The 20,691-nt window shown below is 39.3% G+C and overlaps 1 protein-coding gene across 3 annotated transcripts in view; it reads right to left on the reverse strand.

Annotated features, from left to right (window-relative positions):
- The window catches only part of ppm1e (protein phosphatase, Mg2+/Mn2+ dependent, 1E), a 50,924-nt gene that overhangs the window by 16,332 nt on the left and 13,901 nt on the right, over positions 1-20,691 (reverse strand). The gene's annotated exons all lie outside the window — the stretch shown is intronic.

A 20,691-nucleotide genomic window follows, 5' to 3' on the forward strand; every position in this document is an offset into this window, starting at 1 on the left:
GCTAAAACTGAAATCCAATCCAGTTTTTTTCTCTCTCTCTTTTTCTTTGGTGCACGCGATTTGATTGTCTGGAAGCCATTAACTCCTGCAAAACATTCTAAGACATTTAAGTGAATAAATGGAAATCTGACCAGCTGTTGGCCCTAGATTTAAATATCAGAGGACCCTCAAAGTTATTGGGCTTCATTTTCTGCCTAAACCAAATTTCATGGCAACCGACTGAAAACATTCAAGTCAGTAAAGAAACACTGACAGTCGAAACACTGAAAATAAGCTCTCTAATCACTGAATATCACATTTTCAAGGTTTTAATTTAGTCAGCTGAAGTGAGCTGGTGCCAGTAAAATGATACTATGATATAACAGCTCTGTTTGAGTGCAGCAGTACATCACTACAGCTGGCCAGAGCTGTGTGTGTTGGAGGAGGAGGAGGTGTGTCTCTTCTCAAGGTTAACGAGAGTGTTGGGAGGAGGAGGTGGAGGAAGAGGAGGAGGAGGAAGCAAGCGAAGAAGAAGAAGAAGAAGAAGAAGAAGAAGAAGAAGAAGAAGAAGAAGAGGAAGAGGAAGAAGAAGAAGAAGAAGAAGAAGAAGAAGAGGAAGAGGAAGAGGAAGAAGAAGAAGAAGAAGAAGAAGAAGAAGAAGAAGAAGAAGGGGTCGTTTGAAGCACTGAGGGCTTGCTGAACATGAGTCACCAAGATAACTAGGTCACCTCCAGATGCAGGTAACCATGCCAACCCAACCTCTGGATGCTCATCCTCACACTCAAATTAAGGTGAAATTCAACCTGAGCTGAACTGATGTTAGCTGTGAGAGAGTGCTATTCATTATACAATGATTTCTTCATGCCTGCCCTGGACACACATGAATCAATGAACAAACTGGGCCTAAGCCGGTCATACACAAGTTTCAAATCAGGACAGAAACCATCTGAGTGTGACTTTTTCATGTGTCAATTTGCAGGCATGTCTTGATTGGTTGATTAGGACATGTGGGAGTCATTTTACTGAGTGAAATAAAAATTGACAAGAACATACAAAAAAAAAAAAGAATGTCTGTACAATATTTTCTAGTCTGTGTGATTTTTAGCCTTGAATGACTGACAGACTGACACTTCCCAACCATAAAGCAACCGCTTTAAAATGACTAAATACACACAATGGCTGTTATTATTCTACTAAGATAAATGTGACACAAATTGGTTTCCTCATTAAGGCCTGGATATAACGTTGCATCTGTTTGGAGAAGTGTGAACCCAAGGTCCCCACCTCCGACCAGTGGTTCAACCCCTTTCAAATCAACGTTTGACCTCTGGGCTTCCAGAGAATTGGATTACACTGGACAAGCTGTATGGAGCCATTTCTATGGGTTTTGTCAGTTGTTTAATAATAATGACTGGATTTGCATTTTTGAGAATAGGTGTTCCTTTAAAATGTTTTGCCATGTGGATAGTCAACATCATTTATTGATTTTATTTAATCAGTTAATTTCATTTGTTTGTTTGATTTTGCTTTTTTAATCTAAGAATTCCACAGCTTTGATGTTGCTGTTGTTGAGTCCATACCAAGACTTTTGCCGAAGCAGGTTCATATTAGATTGACAGTATACTGTAGAAATGAATCCTCAAATCTACAGTATACTCAACGACAGTTAGTCTGATGTTGCACTGTATTTAATTTACTCAAACAAATTAACTGCGGCTGGCTGAGTACAACACAGGGACAGCATCTACAGTTAAATGCTGTGAATTAAGTGGAAAGGGCCTCTGTGGCTCTTTCATAATATGCCATGGGTTTAATCAATGAAGCCCGCAGCCGACAGTAGCCAGCTTCAACATCTTTAATGAATCCATCTCTACTCTGGTTAACTAAGGCAGCTACGAGGGGTTGTTTTCTTGGATGATTCAAATTCTAGTTCTGAACAGCATCGAACAGCAATTTCTGCCACAAATATGAGAGAAAATTAAAAAGATGTACTCACATTTTAGCAAAAAAGTGGTCTCATCAATAGTATCTGTAATTTTGTTCCAGATTTGTTCACATTAAAAGAAGAAAATGGCATCCAATCCCCCCAAAAAAACCATGGGTTGATAAATAATGACATTTAATCACAGGTGTAATCAGATTAACACCTGGTGTTAATTATCATTCTTGTCATCATGTCTTGATTCTGCTACATTATGATCAGATCTCAATATGCAAAGCAGGCAGACTTGTCAGAAAACACGGGACAGGTCCAGGGAGGCGATCCAGAAACTCTCGACGGGCCACTACAACGTGCGAGGTGATGGTCATCTGACAGACTGACACGGTCTCGGTTGGCAGCACCTGAGCGCCGGTTCAGTTCACAAGAACTGGCATCCTGTCACGTCTGCAGCCTTGTAGTCCACATGCATAGAGATGTGTAGTACAACTTGAGGCCTCAACAACCACTTCACCTTAAACACCTGCAGTGTTGCAGAGATGAATCTTACAGCCACAGCCCTTCATCAGGTTTGACAATCATCATTCTGTGCTGTGTGGTGTAGCCTGTTGGCTATCTGCTGCAGATTGACTTTAAAGTTAGGAAAACAGGGAGGATCCAAATAGCTTGTAGCAGTACATTGTGGTTATTCTTGTGTGTGTCAGAAATGGCATCAGAGAAAGGTCATCTGAAGCAGAGGTATGTGTATCCAGTCTTGTAATTCTTCTCCTCCTTTAGAAACGTATTATTCATCAGGTCCTTCATTTTTGCTCTCAAACTGGGTCAAGGGCTAGAAACACCAGGAACAGAGGAAAGCATGCCCCCTTAAGGCTATAACCACTGAAAGCTCCTGGGGAAACCTCTCCTTGAAAATATAAATGTGTCAGCTGGATTGGTGACATATGTTGTGCTCCTTCTTAGAAGGGTGGATAAACTCTGTCAGGACAGATTACATAATACATCTGATTCCTTTACAGACATCTCAGTCTAGTGCTGTCAGCAGGTCAACACATTCTGGGTTAGAAATGTACCCAGTTTAGCAAGGGACTAAAATGTTTACCTTTAACTTATCATTCTGGACTAAATACTGATTACGCACTGAAATGCTGTAGAAAAATAGGTTTCCATAATAACCTTGCTTTCATTACGCTGTTCTGCCTGCCACTGGGCTCAATTTTTCCTAGAAATATCAAGCGCAAATGAGGGCACAAAGGAAGCATGTGTGCCATTGAGCAATGAAAACAGGAAGAGGCATTGTTTTCACCGGTGGATGGTGGAACAACTGGAATAACTGTGGAGACTACTCTCTTCCCCTGCTGGTACTGTAAGTGTTTCTCTTTACCAACAGGGCTTCAGACAATTTCAAACCAGCAATCGTTCTACTAGATCAGTTGAGTATAGGGATGGTACAGCTTTATTCTATTGTGGATCACTAAAACAAACACCCACGATAAGGTGATTGTGCTGAATCTTTATTATCAGGATCTATTGAGATGGTTAATGAATACTCTCCCATGAATGACTTTAAAAAGCTTTCGAGCTTGTTGATGTACAACGATACAAATGTTGGTTTCCTGATTTATTTTGAACTGTCTAAGCCTGTCAGGATGGCTAAAGGCTCAGCTTGCACATAATATCCCCTACGAACACAAATGTGTAACTACTATGGATTCTAAACTCAAAAAAATGTCAGGGTAATGAGGCTACCACCATTTATCAGTCCCTTATTTTTGCAGGAAGATTTTCTGAGAAACAATTACTTACTTAAGCTTCCTTGATGGGACGTTTGTGACGCAACAGAATATTTGTTTCCCAACAAATTGTAAGTTAAGTGATTTTAGTGTGTCTTAGTGGAGTTTTTTCCATGTTTACTTTTAAGTTTTAAGAATATTTTGGATCATAATCAGGATAATGTCAGGAATCATCGAATAATCCTGACACGAGGTCTTCCCATCATCCCATGCCTAGTTAAGTAAAATAAAATATCAATACAGATCGATTCTGAATATTTGAAACGGTATAGTATATAATTCAGAGTGCAATCGCCCAAAGAGGATGTAAAGATAGATTGAAAGGAGATAGAGACCAAGAGATGAGGGGCGGGGAGGGTCTAACTCTCAGTATTTGGGTTTGCTCATCACAAGTGTCCTCTCCTCCATGTTTCCATTCATAGAAACATTTTCCTCTTTCTCTCTCTCCTCTCCTCCTCACTCGTTCCACCACTGGCTGCCCTGTGGGGGTGGATGCTGAGCTGAGGAGCTCTGATTGGCTGCAGGTCACACAGGAGAACACTCGGTGCACCAATGACAGTTCCCTGCGGTTCGTGCATCACAGTGAGGTCATGTGGAGCGGAGGAGGATTAAAGGGAAGCTTAATCTCAGTTCACACCATCACACTGCAACAACATGACTGACTGGATAAAAGACCGGCACTGGTTCATCTGGTCACCAAAACACACATTTGTTGTCTTGTTTTAACAATGTGTCCTAAGGCTTTTCTTCTGGTCATCTAGAAATGTGAAACGGGTTTCAATGTGTGAGCATTTGAACACAAAGAACACATATGGTGAAGACACATGCACACCCATAAACACAGCTCAAATAATCCAATACAGCTAAACAACAAGAGGAGACTACTGTCTGACAATCTCTACAGAAACAGAACAGAAATCGCTCTGTTAGGGTAAAATTCACATCGAGGCCACTGCTTTGGACTGGATTGTCTTGTACGACTGTTCCTGTTATTGTGTCCATCCCTGTGTGCTTTAAACAATTTGTAAATGACTGGTTTAATACTGTATGCACAAGGCTATTTAAAGGGGATGCCACCCCCCTTGTGGGCGAAACGCAAAATGACGTAAATGCATTCCACCTGTCATCCCCCCTCTCCATCCCCTAGTAGCAGAGAGATTGCACAGGCAGAGTGGTTGTTCATGGAATATGTTGGTCTAGTCTGCCTCAATCTTTAGTTCTATGTCTGTTCTATATCTCTGGAATATCAGCAGCCTAGTATGCTGTGTATTGACATATAAAGCCATAGCACTGTCAGCGGTAGACAGATTTGTAATTAAGCATTTTTACTCTCAGTCCCGCCCTTCTGCAAGTTCTGTCTTGGATCTATAACATCCTCTATACAGTATACTACTTACAAATACTCAATCCTTTAAAATACTGTTGCGTTATACTATACTGGTTTCATCAAGTGTGGCCCGTAGTTTTTCTGTAAAATTTCAATTATGATTCGGTAGTGTCAATGGAGGACACATCATAGAAATCATAGAGACACATTGCGCCCCGTAGTTTTTCTGCATTTCCATTATCATTTGGTAGTGTCAGTAGAGGATCATGGACACACTATGCTGCCTGCTTTTAGTAGCATCTGTGCTACTGAAGACTCCACAATGACACTCTAATCGCGATTTATTTCATAGGATATATTCATGTGAGTATTATGAACACAATATCAATACTTCATTTATAAATATCATGGAGATAGTCAATACCGGTTTATCGAGACACCACTAGTAAGTAACCTTCATGATCAAAGTGACAAGTAGCAATGCATAGTCACAGAATAAGGAGAGGATCATAGGGACACACTGCTGCCTGTAGTCTTCCTGTAATATTCCTGTGATATTTCAATGATCATTCAGAAGAGTCTATATTGCTTAAAATACACTCCAAGACCAAGCCAACTTTGTAACAACATAACTTAGAAGAGACACAACTAGATACATAGTTTTTACTGAATGGTTTGTTGGGTTAGAAATGAAGAAATCGTGAATATTATATAATATAATAATATAATTCAGAAGAAACATGACTACAGACAGTTTTTACTAATGGACAAGGAGCAACATTCAGTCGCAGAAGAGGAGGATCATAGAGACATGCTGCTCCCTGTAGTGTGCCTATAACATTTAGATAGATGTCTGTGCTGCTGAAAATACACCACCAGACCAAGACACCTCTGTAACAAATGTTTTAAGGGAGGCATGACTACAGGCATATTTTTCACTATAGTGTTCAGGAAACATGGTGGACATGTAGCAAAGTGTAGTCACAGAAGAGAGAGAGGATCATAGAGGCACACTGCTGCCTGCAGTGTTCCCATAATATTCCTATTATATTTATATGATCATGTTTCAAGACAAGTGCCACCTGCAAGTATCATGTGTTAAGCTTGCCGTTCTTTTTTGTAGCTATGGTTTATCTTAATGTCGTGTTCAATACTTGACATTTTACACGTATAATGTAAAAGTTTTATCAGCTAGAGCTTTTGTTTTGCCGAGGGTCACTGTGTGTCCTCCTAGTAACTCTTGAGGGGAGACCAGATGCTTCCTTACTACATTTTATTTGACCAAAATGAAATTGGAAAGATAAATGAGAATTTGTTGTTTTATTCTCTAGTTAAAATGCCAGACTGCCCACTCATCAATACGAAACAAACAAGATACTGAAAGAGTCTTTTGCATCTCTTTAGAGGTAGCGGTGCGAGCCACGGACCATTCAAATTGGATTTGGATTTGTATATACTGTATATATCAAGTCAGTATTTGATTTTGTTAACTCCTATTCACACCTTTAGTTTCATGGAGTCAGATCAGACAGAAGGAAGATGAGGGGCAGACAACCAACCTGCTAAGAATAACTGCTCAGTGCTTGTAACTGCCTCGACAGCAACTAATGATTATTGTCATTATCCATTAATCTGCCAGTAATTTTCTTGACTGGCAGATTCATTGTTAATGAAAAATGGACCAAAAGATATTTCCAACAGAATATCCTCACATCGGAGAAACTGACACCAGAGGATAATTGGCTTATTTGCTTAAGAGCTGGTTTTAGCCAATAGTTGATGATTTATTTCCTTGATCGTTCGACCACTGATATTTTCCTTTTATTCTCACAACACAACCCCCACACCCACACAGTTTTACATTTTCACTGGCTTCAGCTTTGACGGTCGATAAAATTCGGAGTTGAATACAGCGATATGCTTGAGTCAGAGGTGATCACTGTCTTCTCTCGTGGTCTTTACCACAGTCTGGTGTTGCTTTTGTTCTCTGGTGTGGTCTCTGCGGCGGCTGTGTTTAGCTACAATCATGCAGAGAGCTCTGACAGGCTGCTCGCAGTGAGAAAACTGGAGAGCTCCGAGTGTATGTGTTAGCAGATGACTCATGCATGCAGCCATGTTTTTTTTTGTTGTTTTTTTTTTTTTTTTTTTATACCGTTCCTTTCTACAAGCTCCTTCTTCTCTACAGAATTAGCCCCGGAGAGGAGCAACAAGGTTGTTTCCACAGCAACACAGAAGCAAGTGACTGACAGCCAATGGTGTCAGTCGTCCTGTTGCCAAACCCACAGATCGAGCTCCCACTTCATTATTCTAAATATTGAAGCTTTTCTGTGCCAAGTGGAGGTGAGAGTGTAGATCCACTGGAACTCACACAGCACTATTGATATGTTGCGTTTTTGGGCAGCAATCCCTTCTACCAGGCATTCCTCATATTAACACAGCAGAGCCTTTTCTCCAAACGGAGTAGAGAGAAAATCCTCCGGCTATTTCCAGCGTAGCATTTATTGGTGGTCAAAGGAAACATTTGAATTCGGTGTGTTTCTAGCAACTACTGTTATGTGAACACAGTACTCTCAAGAGGGCATAACAGGATTACATAACACAAAGAGTGCCAGTAACCCTTAAATCATAGCATTTGTACTGCGGCTTCTCCCTCAAGATGGCTTTCAAGTGACTTTGATGAATTAATTTGTTTCCTCTGTCCACGCACTCCATGTGGCACATTTGTCTCTTGCATGGCTTTCTGGCATCTCACGGTGAGTGGCAGGGATTCACTGATGCTGGAAATCCAAAAATGTGTCGTTATCCCATCTTCATGGAATAAACCTTTCGTCCTTTCCTTTCGATTCAGGCTTTTTGTGAATTAAAATAAAATTCCTGTGTATAAAAATAGTTGAAATTGTTTCAGCAGCTATTCCTCAGATAGATTTTAATTATCTTTTCATCCTACCTACATTTTACTCATAACAGCCACACTATTTAGTTTTCTAGACTACACTAACATTTACATTTTACAGTATTTTTTGATATTTTCAATATGTTAGTCTGTTGCTTTGCTTTCTGGCATCTCATGGTGAGTGGCAGGGATCCACTGATGTTGCATCTAAACTGCTGGAAATAAAAAAATAAAAATGGGGTAAAACTTTAAGTTCGTTTCATGCTTTTAAAATAAAACAACTGTGGATTGAAATGTATTTAAATTGGAAAATCAGCTGCTGTCTTTCGTCATACTTTCGTCCACATTTTTCCTCCTATAAACCTACATTTCACTCAAAACAACCATGCTGTTTTTATACCTCAGCTATATCTACGTATATCTAAAGGTTAAAAAGTCATTTTATAGTATTTTTGCTACTGTTTGAAGGATAAATCTGGTGTTATTCCATATTTTTCTAAACAAATCCAATGAAAAACAACTATAACAAGCCCACTGGTTCATCCTGAAGATATACATCTGAGCTCATTTTTATGAGATGCTACATAATTTCCTAAAACAACTGGGCTTAGGTAATGCTGCAGTGATGAGAACTATTTTCAGCAGGGGATTAGGAACATTTTGGGCTCTAGTAGCAAGGATTTAGAGCTGCATACCCGAGGCATGATCAACTGCAATACATACATACATACATAAACTTGTGCACCTTAAAAATACTGCAGACCGGTACACACATGCTTTTTTTTTTTTTGCAGCAATCTAAGGGCAACTCAAAGGTAATAAAATGTCTTTGCTGATTTGCATCATGATTAGCAGGACAACAGAAATAAATCAGTATTATGATATGACAACACTCTTGTTAAGGGGGTTTCAATAAGAAGACTCACTCTGGGGCAAAATTCACAAGCTTATCTAAATAAAGATTTGAATAAATCCTAATAGAAAAGATGGTGTGGGGCATGTAAGTGTGGAATACAACTAATTCTATTCTGTCTTATTATTTGCAGGTCAACAGCTTGTTATGACAGGTAAGAAAAATGATGGTTAGGTATTTATATAGAGTGGCTCGCCCGAGTTAGAATGAGATGTTCAATAACAAAAGGCCTCGACATTTCTACATATCATGTTCACATTACATGTTTATGACCTGATTTTCGCATCAGGAGGTGGAGGGGATGTTAGTGTAGTTTCATGTGAGAAGGCTGCCCAAGCAAGTGACTGAGGCCACATTTATGGTTACAAATACCTGATATTTCTGGTGAGAACACAGGAAACCTCCAGCCGTGTTTGTGGCGACCAAAACAGGTTTTTTAAGACAAAACATGATGTTTTCCTGGCGCTTACCAAGTCATTTTTTTAACCTAATCCTAACCAGAGCATAAGGATATAGAATAACACCAGATTTATCCTTCAAAAACGTACTGCCAACAATCAGTTGAAAATAGGGTCGAAAATGGAGCTTTATGGAGGAATAAGACTCATGCAAAAGATACTTTTCAGTACTGACTGCAAGATGTATTTTAGCCACCTAGAATAAGTCCCACCTAAAAAATATATATACAGTTAAGTGTACACTATGGAACATTTTTGGGATTTTTGGAATGTAGTGCCAGAACAAGAGGCTGTTTGACGGCAATATAAAAAAAAACAGCGAACAGCAACACCTATTTCTTTTAGGCGGAACTAATTTTAGGTAAAATATGTCAAAGCTGCTGGTTCAGCAGTACAAAACCTTGCATATGGGCAGAGAGCTGCTGGTCATTTACTGCAGATAGTACACTGACCGGGGATAACCTCATACAACCCCACATCAAAAGAGCCCAACTATATCTTTAGAAGGTGTATCAAACATTTTTGATGAGGCAGGCAGGACAAATCGTGGTATTTGTGCATTTTATGTTTTGTTGCTGGCTATTTAAAACCTATGTCCAGTAGTTATTCTATGTGGCCTGAATTCTGTAACATCAACCGTCTAATTTGGCGTCAAAAATGAGGTGTAAACTCTGGTCATCAGTAAGAAAAACATAAATTATCACGAGACGTTAAGCACAACACCTCTACTGTCCGACTCAGTAGAGATGCTATCAAATGATCATTGTTATATAAACATTACAACACTGGTTCTTGAGCATGAAATAAGCCATGACATTTATTGCATGACTGTGAAACAAACAGCACAGATGTGTTGCCTGCCACACTGGCCATATCGCACGAAGAGCCCATCTACAGTAAACAGTAAAAGTCTGCAGAGTGCCGCGAGCCGACAGCTGAAGACAACAGCAGCTGTCAACAAAAAGTGTGTGCAGTGTTTCGCCCTCTCAGCGGTTCTACTTCTAACCTAAGTACACCTCTGGATGTTTCCTCTGCTGATGTAACACACATCAAACAGTGTGGAAATGATGGAGCGCCTGTGACTGTGGACGTCACTGGAGAGTGCTGCTCCGTGCATTTGCGATGCCATGTTCCACTTACAATGAAGTGCACAATGTCGGCTGCAGGGAGGCGTGTCTAATCTGTCATAAAATTAGAAAAAACCTCCACAGCCGTGAAACTCCCGTAACAACCTTCCGTACAGCTGGGACTGTTGTGTAGGCAGCAAATGTGCTACTCAAACAAGACATGACAGTAAGTGAAGAGGTGACACGCGGCAGGGAGAATGAGGCGTAAAGCTCTGCATGTGTCATATATTTGAAATGGTTGTGTGTCGCTAAGTGAAGTCAGTTCCCAGATAAGCCTCCGGCTTCCGCTCAGGCTCCGCAGATAGAGGAACTTGCATGTAATTCCCTGTGAGGTTTTTGAGCAGGCCCAGTGCTGCTCTGCACAAAGCCTTAAGGCAGTGTTATGTAATCTACCAGCTGGATCATTGGTGGATTGGTGAAAGCCTATAGGGGAGCCACATCATGTCCTGACCTGAACTGTCTCTAGAGGCTCCTTTAATTCAGCCAATTTCACACAAACAATACCGTCGTCTGTGAGGTGGGGGGACGTGAGCGTACAAACTCCTATAAAAAAAAAATCTATCCGTGCATACAAAATTAAATCAAATTAACACCTGTTTGTCTGTGAATACTCAACTCTAAAAATTCTGTCCAGCATTTCTTCACACTCGATGCTAATCTAATGTTTCCATATTGACACCCCGCTGACTCAAATGTATAATCTGATTTAGATCCAGATTCAGGCAACTTCATTAACAGCTTGCCTTGCATACATACTCAAACATACATGTTGATAAATATTGATGATGCATATTCATGCCAGAATGCACTCATTCATGCGTATACATGTCCTTCTATTCTCTAATTGTTCTTGTATAGTCTCTAATTTATTCTATTATTATTTCATACACATTTAAAGGTGCACTGTGTAGTTTTGGGGAACACATGGTAATCAGAATAGAAAGATATTCATTGACAGATTTTTTTTTTTAAGCCTAAACAAACTAAATAAACAAAACTCTTTGTTTTAATGACTGAATAGAATTCATAGACAAGGACAACACAATTTCATACTGTTTAACTTTGTTTATATGTGGCGGACCCTGTCACCTTTCTAGCTTCAAACAGTGTTCTGGCCCTTCTTTTCTTCTGAGAACAACTTGTTTATTTAGTTATGGAAAAGATACATATTTCTTAGTTTGTATTATTGCCTGATAAATATTGTACATTGAATTTCTTTTCTAAAACTACAGTTTAAGTTTTTTCTCATTAGTAGTGAGTTGTATTATCATTATTAAGTTATGACCACAACTCTTTATGTGAGACTATTAATAAACATTCCAGGCAAATAAATGCTATGTTAAGGTTGAACAGCTTGTTTATTCAATTATGGAAATGTTTTATTTCTTCTCCAACACCGCATATTGCCCCTTTACATTTTCTCCTTCATTTTAATTTCATGTGTATGTCATTCGCTCCTATAACTGAGGAGTGTAGGCTTGTTTGCACTGGGAGAATGTAGGGAAGTAAAGACTCCAGTCCATCACATTTCAGAGTCTCCTGTTCACCACACCTGTGGGAGGAAGGCAGAGCACCCAGAAGGAAACCATGCAAATATGGAGAGAACATGCAAACTCCACACAGACAGGACTTAAAACTAGAGCCCTGTTTTCATAGTACAAGCCATTGTCCTGTTTCAGTAAGTTGAGTTTAACACATCTTACAGCTCAAAGGGATTTAACATCAAGTGCTGCCTGTTAAAACATTTTCTAATGTGTTCTCTGGCTCGGGACAAGCTTTGTCAAGTCCGACAAAATAAATGTCAGCAGGGTTGTCTTGTAGCGAGAGAGACTTTTAACAGGAAATCTGTGAGAGAGCTCTCTGTTCTGCTACCTTCTGTAACTCAATCTGAAGCAATTAAGCATGTTGCTGGGGTTTTACTCCTCTCTAATTTACAGTGTTGCTTCCTGGTTTGTAACTCTGTCACACCGGACTGTAAAGAATCGAGAATCACCAGTCTTTCCAGCAGTGGCTCACACTGATGTCTCTAAAACAGGCGCCTTAATTAATGTCAGCTCTGGAGAGGCCCCATTTTTGGAAGTGCAATGACCTTCAAAAGTGTGCAGTGTCCTCCTTTCCCTCCTACAGCATCACGGATAGACACTCCCGCTGAAGCTTTTCCAGCCTGCTGCTGCGCCACAGCGCTGGGCTTCATTGTTCACGCAAGGTGCCCATAATTCAAATGATGAGTCATATGTTTGTGGCAGATGAACTGAATGCAAAGCAGTTCAGCTCACATCATATTCCACAATCCTACACCACCGTATGACCTTGAAAAAAACCTGAATCTGAAAGCTGCTGTATATGGGAGAGAGGAGCAAGTTGATCCTTTGGGTCACACGGAGTAATTAATTTATCTCAACCTAAATGAGCACCTGAAGAGAAGGACAACACAAAAAGGTCAAAAAGAGTGATTATACTGAAGGATTTCATCACGAGGATGACTTTCTGTTTATCCAAATGGAATTAAATAGATTCAGGGCTTTTTCTGTATATTAATGTGAGGTTGTATAGGACGAATATCAAAGGTGCACTATGTACTTTTAGGGAAGACATTTTAATCAGAAGGGAAATGTGATGCCACCTTTCTAGCTTCAAACAGTGTCTTGGACGTCATTTTCCTCTGAGAACATCTAGTTTATTTGGTTACAGAAAGGATAAATATCTCTGAGTTAATATTACTACAACATTAATATTGTAAATATCAAAATTCTTCTCTAAAACTACATATCGCCTATTTAATGTCAAAAATAAATGTTGGAGCTTAACTGCTGTGAATGATCATATCAGCCCACAATTTTATCAAAATAATGGCTGTGTAGTTAAGTGTCGCTATCTCCTGGGGTTTGATGTGCAAATACAAACCTCACATATTATCATGTTTTCTTTTAGGTGACAAAACGATCAACACTGACTGATTAGTTAAATCTGTTGTATCTGCAGTGCACTGAGAACCCACTGGGTCATTTAATGGAAATGTTTTACTATTTAAAGTAGAGGTACAACTTGTGATTATATTTATTTTCAGTGATACCCCATTTAACACTGGACAAAACATCGATTAATACCCAGTCACATCTGTGGGAGAGAGTACAACCAGCATTCAGTCCTAGGTCAAATGACACATTGGCTCCAGCTCCGATCAGCAATAACAGAAACATGACACTGGAGTGTACAGTGTAATTTTCCCTCTCTCTCTCTGGTGTGACCTGTGTTCAAGTTCCAGTGGCACTTAAACAGTTCTCCATCCATTTCCATTACACGCAGCAGTTGCATATCAGTCAGCTGGTGGTAAAATTCAAGAGATCTGACGGAAAAGATATGAAAGTCAGTCGACTAATCAATTAATCGTTTTAGCACAGTCTGTAATACAAGTGTGCTCATCAAAGTTCCATTACATACAGAAACGTGTTGGTGTAACGATGATTTTTTGACCTGAGTGTAGGTGTGTATGCAAAATAAAAGGCGTTCATCCTCTGGTGAGCATTATTTTACTAGTCTGTGTTTGATAGTACATGTACTCAAGTTGGAATACATGAGGACTGATCCACTGTGGACAGTGAAATGAGATGGTAAGTGAGACTAGATTTAAACCAATAGTGATCAAATTACTAAAATGACTAAAAGACTAAACTAAATCAAAATCAACACCAATCTGAGGCTTCTAAGATTCAGTTTCTTGATACTGTTGCTCTGAAGCTGGTTCTGTGCTGTGCTGAGTATGAAAGCCAGAGTGAAACATCTCTGAAATGCTTCCCTAAAATCCTGAAAAGATTGCACTAGAAATGAGCTGCTTACAATTTTCTATCATTTGAATTACAAAGTAGGGATTTAAATTTAAGTCGAGTTTTTTTTTAAGTATTAGGGGGTCGAGGAGGTCGCTTTTATTTAGGAGACATTTCACAACAGCTGTTTCCTGAGCTGTGACAGGACTCGGGGCGCTTCACAATCACCGACATTTCATCCTCAAAGCAATTTAATAAGTTTAAACAGATGTTGACAATAGGATAGAGACAGCGCGTCAAGACTTGAAGAGCCATTTCTTTTTGAAAGATCTACCTTTTGACGGCCTTGAAGGAAACTTTGAATGCTAGGTGCTGTCATTGATATCAAGGTGTAATAAATGATAAATGAGGCAATTATAGAGAAGATGGTGGAATGTTTTTCCAACATGGCGGTAGCAGAGAGGATGAACAGGCTGAGTGCCGGAGAAATTCCTGTTGTTTTTTTTCCTTGGATGTACTCCGTCACAGATCTCCATTTACCATTCTGCTGTCATAACTAAAAATATGACTGCATCAAATCTGCGCTGAAAATAGTCTCCACCAAAAACACCTCCCTTGGCACTGGACATAAAAATCACATACATTTTTCCCACCACAGACAATGTAAGGTGACTCACAATCAGCGTTATGAATAAATAACTCGTCCCTGCTCTGCGTCATTGCTGGTAGTATATCCGGACAATGTTTTTGCTCTCCATGCACTTGAGATTGCTCGTTCACTGTACGTTGAGAGGAGCCACACAACAAAGACTCAATCCCATTTCCAACAGAGTCAGTCTTTGAAAACACGAAACAACCCTTCAAGAGCCTCAGATCATGTCATCAGTTGTTGGTGATGCCATTTACGTAAACAGACACCACAGGTAACTTTCAATATACCATCTTCAGCTGTGGTGATGGCCCATTCTTCCACTCACACCCTTAAAACACAGTATTGTGTTGTAATATACACTATGGTTCTTTTTAGGCAAAAGCTTCCCATCCACCATATTGCTAGCTATACTCATATACTTCTGTACTGTTGGGCTTCTCCTCAGTGAATGGGAGATGGACAGGGATCTGGAGTAGAGAAAGAAATTTCCCATTTCTCACAGGAGGTTTTAAAGGAAAGGGTCATGCATTTCATACATTTCTCCACAATGATTATTCTGTCGTTCTGTGTCGTAATAATAATGTCCATGAACAGTGGCGTCAACATACTCCAGAAGGAAAAAACATAGATTCACTCAAGTTGATGCCAGATAGGTAAATTATTAAGCATATTCTGCATAATTCAGAGTCAAATAAAAACAAAAATTATTTAAAAATGCTGTTGCAGTTTACTTATTTTTATATCTTTTGGGTTATTCTCATTGTCTGAGTTTTCTACTACTACAATAACAATATATTAACACTATACTTATAACAGGAATAAGGTAGACTTGAAATAAAGTAATCAAACATGTATATTAATACACAGCAATATAATCAGAGAAAAAAATATACTTGAAGTTGTTCCACCTTAACACTTAAAAGTAAAGTACATACACTTCAAATGGTGCTTTTCTGCAATTTGATTACAGCTTACTATGCTCCAAAATAACAAACTTTAAGGTAACTAATCATCAACATTCTTAAGGTGTCATGATGAGTCGTCTGTCAGTAGTCACATATGCTTAGAGTTACAGTATTTAGTATATTTAGTGTACTCGCAAAAGAACCACGTGATGTAATTCATCCAATCATGGCAATCAATGTTGGCAACATCAGTCTGTTGGTTTGTTCATGTAGCACCAAACTGCTTGTCAAAGAGGAAGATGTAAGAGGACATTGTGTACACTTTCATGATCTTAAATCGTCAAGCGAATATTAGCAATTAAGAACAGTTATATGCATTGTCCTTCTTTACAGTTAGCCTGACTACCACTACTACTTCATAAATAAAATCAACACAATCTTCTGATATGCAGAGAATGCGATTACTGTTATTCCGATGGTTTCAAGGCATAAGACAAAGTGTTCATTGTTGTGGGGCAAGGTCACATTATTGCATACTGGTTACCATAACTGTTTCATGCATGTACACATTGATGACTGTTGTGCAAATCAAATACTGCAGGCTCAACAATTGCCAGTGGTGGTGGAGGGCAGTAACTGAGGCTTGCACTCGGTGGTAATCCCACTGAGACACTCTGATTAAAGGATTACTGCTGAAACTAATTTCAAAGGCTGGGATAGCCCAGACCGGAGCTAGGAGGCAAAAGAGGAGAGGAAGTGGTGTGGATGACTGGACTGAGAAAAAGCTGCCAAAACAAGCAAGAGGATGGATCGAGTTAAAACGCAGAAAATATGTTGAAGATGAGCACTGATCAGTCACACAATGAGTCCAGCACTGAATTTCTTTTATATGCATTACAAGGCCGATTTTTTTTTTTCTAATACAGAATGCCTCAAAGTCAGAGAAAAACCCCTTTTAAAAGGAACAAACGGAGGCTCAAACAGCTTCAATTTTCAGAGGTGCTCTAGAAAGGCTTACAGTTACTTCCCAGAAGTCTCAGAGGATGTGTATCTCTAGGGGGACCAAATCTCCTGGCTTCATATTGCTCTGATTAAACAGTGAAAAGCCAGTGGACAGACAGATGGCATCGTGGAAAACTGGGACTTTCAAAAAAGTCCATGTTTCCTGTTGGACCGTATGTTGACTTTCATTTAAAGCTCGCAGACGGTGATGCTTTCTCACTGGAAGTGGCATCTATCAGAAGAGTGGCAGACGTGTCTGATGTTGTTTCATATACACTGAGTGTGATGAGAGCTGTGTTCATCGTCTCTGAAACTAGTTCAGCGCAAAAAGGAGGTCACTTAATTCTGAGACAGTACATGTGGGACTTCAGTGGATGGTCTGATTTGTCTGCTGTGAAGTGACAGAAGCGTCTAATGTTTTCCCGCTGCAGATAAATCCACTTTGAGCCCTAGACTGCAGCTTTATTCTGAATCACTTCTATGAGTGAATTCCTCCACAGCATGGTTATACATATGATACATTCCTCTATGGCGATGCAGTGCTTTGCCATTGAAGCATCTGCTGTGTCCGGTCTAGCGGTGACCTTTTGATCTTCTAATTAAAGCAGAAAGGAGAACATATTGTTGGAAATGCTCAAGAGCCTACTTCATGAATACAGCTTCATTCTGCTGGCTGAGGGCTAATGGACCTCTTCCAATAAATGAAAAGCTTGGGGCGCCCTGCTATTAACCACAATGTCAGAGACCTTTCATTGCACGTCATTCCCTCGGTCATGCTTCTTTTGGGAAGGCAAAAAAAATGCCCCAAAAGAAATACTTTAGCACCTTTAACATTTCAACTTTCACACCTCGCTCAGATTCTCAGCCCTGTGGATATTACCAATTGCTGACATTTTTCAATTGAGCAAGAACAGTTACATAAAGTTCAACAAGAACCAACAACATCCAACACTGTTGGATCTGAGGACACTTTCCTAACCTTTACACGATAATAGGGCTGGGCAATATGGCCTTAAAAAAATATTGCGATTCTTTAGGCTGTATCGGTATACACAATATATATGTTGATATTTTTAAATCTCCCAGAAGCACTTCATACTAGGACTAAGCTAAATCAAGTATTGAACGATTTTTGATACATGAGTTAGTTTAATTAAATTATCAAATTTAAGGGTCGTCCACACCAAGTCCAACAACTACAGTATGATAATAATAATGTGAGCATCCACACTGATTAATTCAATCGTCAATCAAAGACTCTTTATTTACTACCATAAAAAGCAGCAAATATTTAAATTTAGGAACGTGGAAATAACAAATGTTTGACATTTGTGTGAAAAATAACTGAAACAATCAATTATCAAACGATTTGGTAATTAATTTTGCAATGGAATCGTTAATCAATCAACTAATAATTGCAGCTACTTTTAAAGAGCCAAAACCCTGACAGACTGTTAACAGTGTGAAAAGTATAATTTGGGTTCATTAAGGATTACATTTTTCTCCATTGTGAGTCGTTTTCTGTTCTCTTTAGGATCTCCCTGAAAGTCACACTACACACCTTCAGCAGTCTTCCTATTAGCAACTGTCCCAACTGACGAGATGTGGTGCCGAAGTCCGACATTGGAAAAGATTGATATTCCAAGGAGATCGGAGTGTAGAAACTTGCTCCTCTGTGGCTATAAAGGCACAATGGCTGGCTCCAAATTACAGAGATGGTTCAGTCCCCAGCCCACAACTGTATGTTTATTCTTTTACTACACAGCCTGCCTGCCTTGATGTAACCTTAATTATTACAGAACAAATACCAACGAGTGTGCTAAATAAAACAGTAGGTATTTCTGGCTGTGATTATGGGGCAGAAGGACAAGTGGAGGATTAAAATCACTATGTGGTGCACATACAATGTTAAAATCATGAAGAAATAAATCCCTATCATCCCTTTTTCACTAATTTTCCATCCATGATTATGTTTTTAATCATTAATCAGCATCAGCTTTGTACAGAATGTTCTTGTTTGTCACCAGATTTAATGCTATTTAAGTGCTCTTAATGTATTAAATGCTCCTTAATTTTCTGTATTGTGCACAGATTACTCTGTGGTACTACAGATGAAATGGTCACTCGTTCTGAAATGCACCAGCTCCGTGTGAACACAGCCCCTGGAGTGTAGGAGTGATAAGAGTGTGTGGGCAGGTGGATATTAATGCTGCTACACACTCCTGTATTGGCAGTATTTCCTCTCTCCTGCACAGCATCCTACTTCTGCTCGATGGCCTGAGGGAAGTCCTCATTAATAAAGCCCTGGAGGGGTTTGCTTTTTCCAAACAAAACGAGCCCGACCTTGAACTGGAGGACACGACTAATAATGTGGTTGATCATCTCAGTAAAATACAGTGTGACAGGGTGAAGTTGGGGAGATTTACCCAGCTGAATGGGTGCCCACTAAAAATCACAAAAATCACCTGTTTACGCAGTCAAACATCTGTGTCATGGTGAAGCCACACTTGACACCTGGGCACCACTTGTATACAATAATGCTATAATAGTACAATGTGTTTAGGCCTACCTGCTGATTCCAACCAGTTCAACAGCTATCCACTGAAAAGACACTACTTAATTTCCTTTCAAAATTCAATAATTATTTTTATAGCTACTGTAAACTCATTAAGGGACGAAGCGTAACCATAAGGCTATATTGGTTATTCATGCCAGCAAAGACAGGGCTACAGCCAAAATAATCAGCTTTCAGTGTCCGGCAACTCTAACGTTAGATTCAATGGCAAAACATCAAGCTACTAAACCTTGAATTCTCCAGAAGTCCCAATTCAGAGCTAATAAAAGCTGTTTTAGTAGCTAACTAGCTAAAAGCTGGAAAAATTATACACCTTACCGTTACCCTTCTTTGAAAGCAGCAAAAACAATATAATGAATATACCATTTACCCAAAAATAAAAACACGTAGAGCTTCAACTTAGTGGATTTCTTGATCAATCCATCAATAATTTGATCGATAGAATTACATAATTAAGAAAAATAGCTCAATTGTTGATTAAAAAATTAATAAAACAATAGCTTAATTGTATGACCATAAAATGAATGTGAAGATAATGTTAAATACATTTAAATACAATTGCAGCTTTATCTTACACTTACTTTAAAGTTTTAAATCAGCAGCCACAATGTGTATTTCATTAGCAACACACCAAAAATAATTAGTTTGATTATCATTCATAAACTACCTCGTGAAACAGGTGTTTTTGTGCTACGTCTGTCATGTCATACAGTACTGTACGTGCTCACAGCAGCTCCATCAGTACAACAACAGTTTGTGGTTTATCCTTTAATAAATCCGTCACCAGCAGCTCCACTAACACCACCTACTCTTCTAATTGTGTGTGTGTGTGTGTGTGTACATACTTGAGTGTGTCATGTGTGCCGGAGGAAGCCGGATCTACCCCCTAGTTTGTTACAGCTGCGGGAGACATTTCTGTTTAATGAGGTCTAGAAAGGCTCTCCCTTCAATTACGATCTATCAGCTCTCACTGTGTGTGCGTGTGTGTGTGTGTTGTGTGTGTGTGTGTGTCATGGGTCACTTAACTCCCCCTCTTACTCCTCTTCAAGTCATCATGAATTCATCAGCAGTCAGTACAAACAGTCAGTGACGTCAGAGTACCAAGAGGGTTTTTTGTATTCTGAATGGACAAGGCTGTGCATGTGATTACTATAGGATAGTATATATAATTTGAATTCAATACAATAAAGAATTATGAGATCAGTCTATTGGAGGCTGATACTGAACTCCAAATAAATGGCATGGCTCACCTAAAGCCAATCAAATTTAGACAAGGGTCATTACAGTTAAACTCCAACAATGTCATACATCTAGACCACCAGGACACCTGCTGTTACATAAACTTAAAGCTTTAAGTCCATTTGAGT

The sequence above is a fragment of the Acanthopagrus latus genome, chromosome 13 (genome assembly GCF_904848185.1).
Source record: "Acanthopagrus latus isolate v.2019 chromosome 13, fAcaLat1.1, whole genome shotgun sequence".
In the NCBI taxonomy this organism is placed as follows: domain Eukaryota; kingdom Metazoa; phylum Chordata; class Actinopteri; order Spariformes; family Sparidae; genus Acanthopagrus; species Acanthopagrus latus.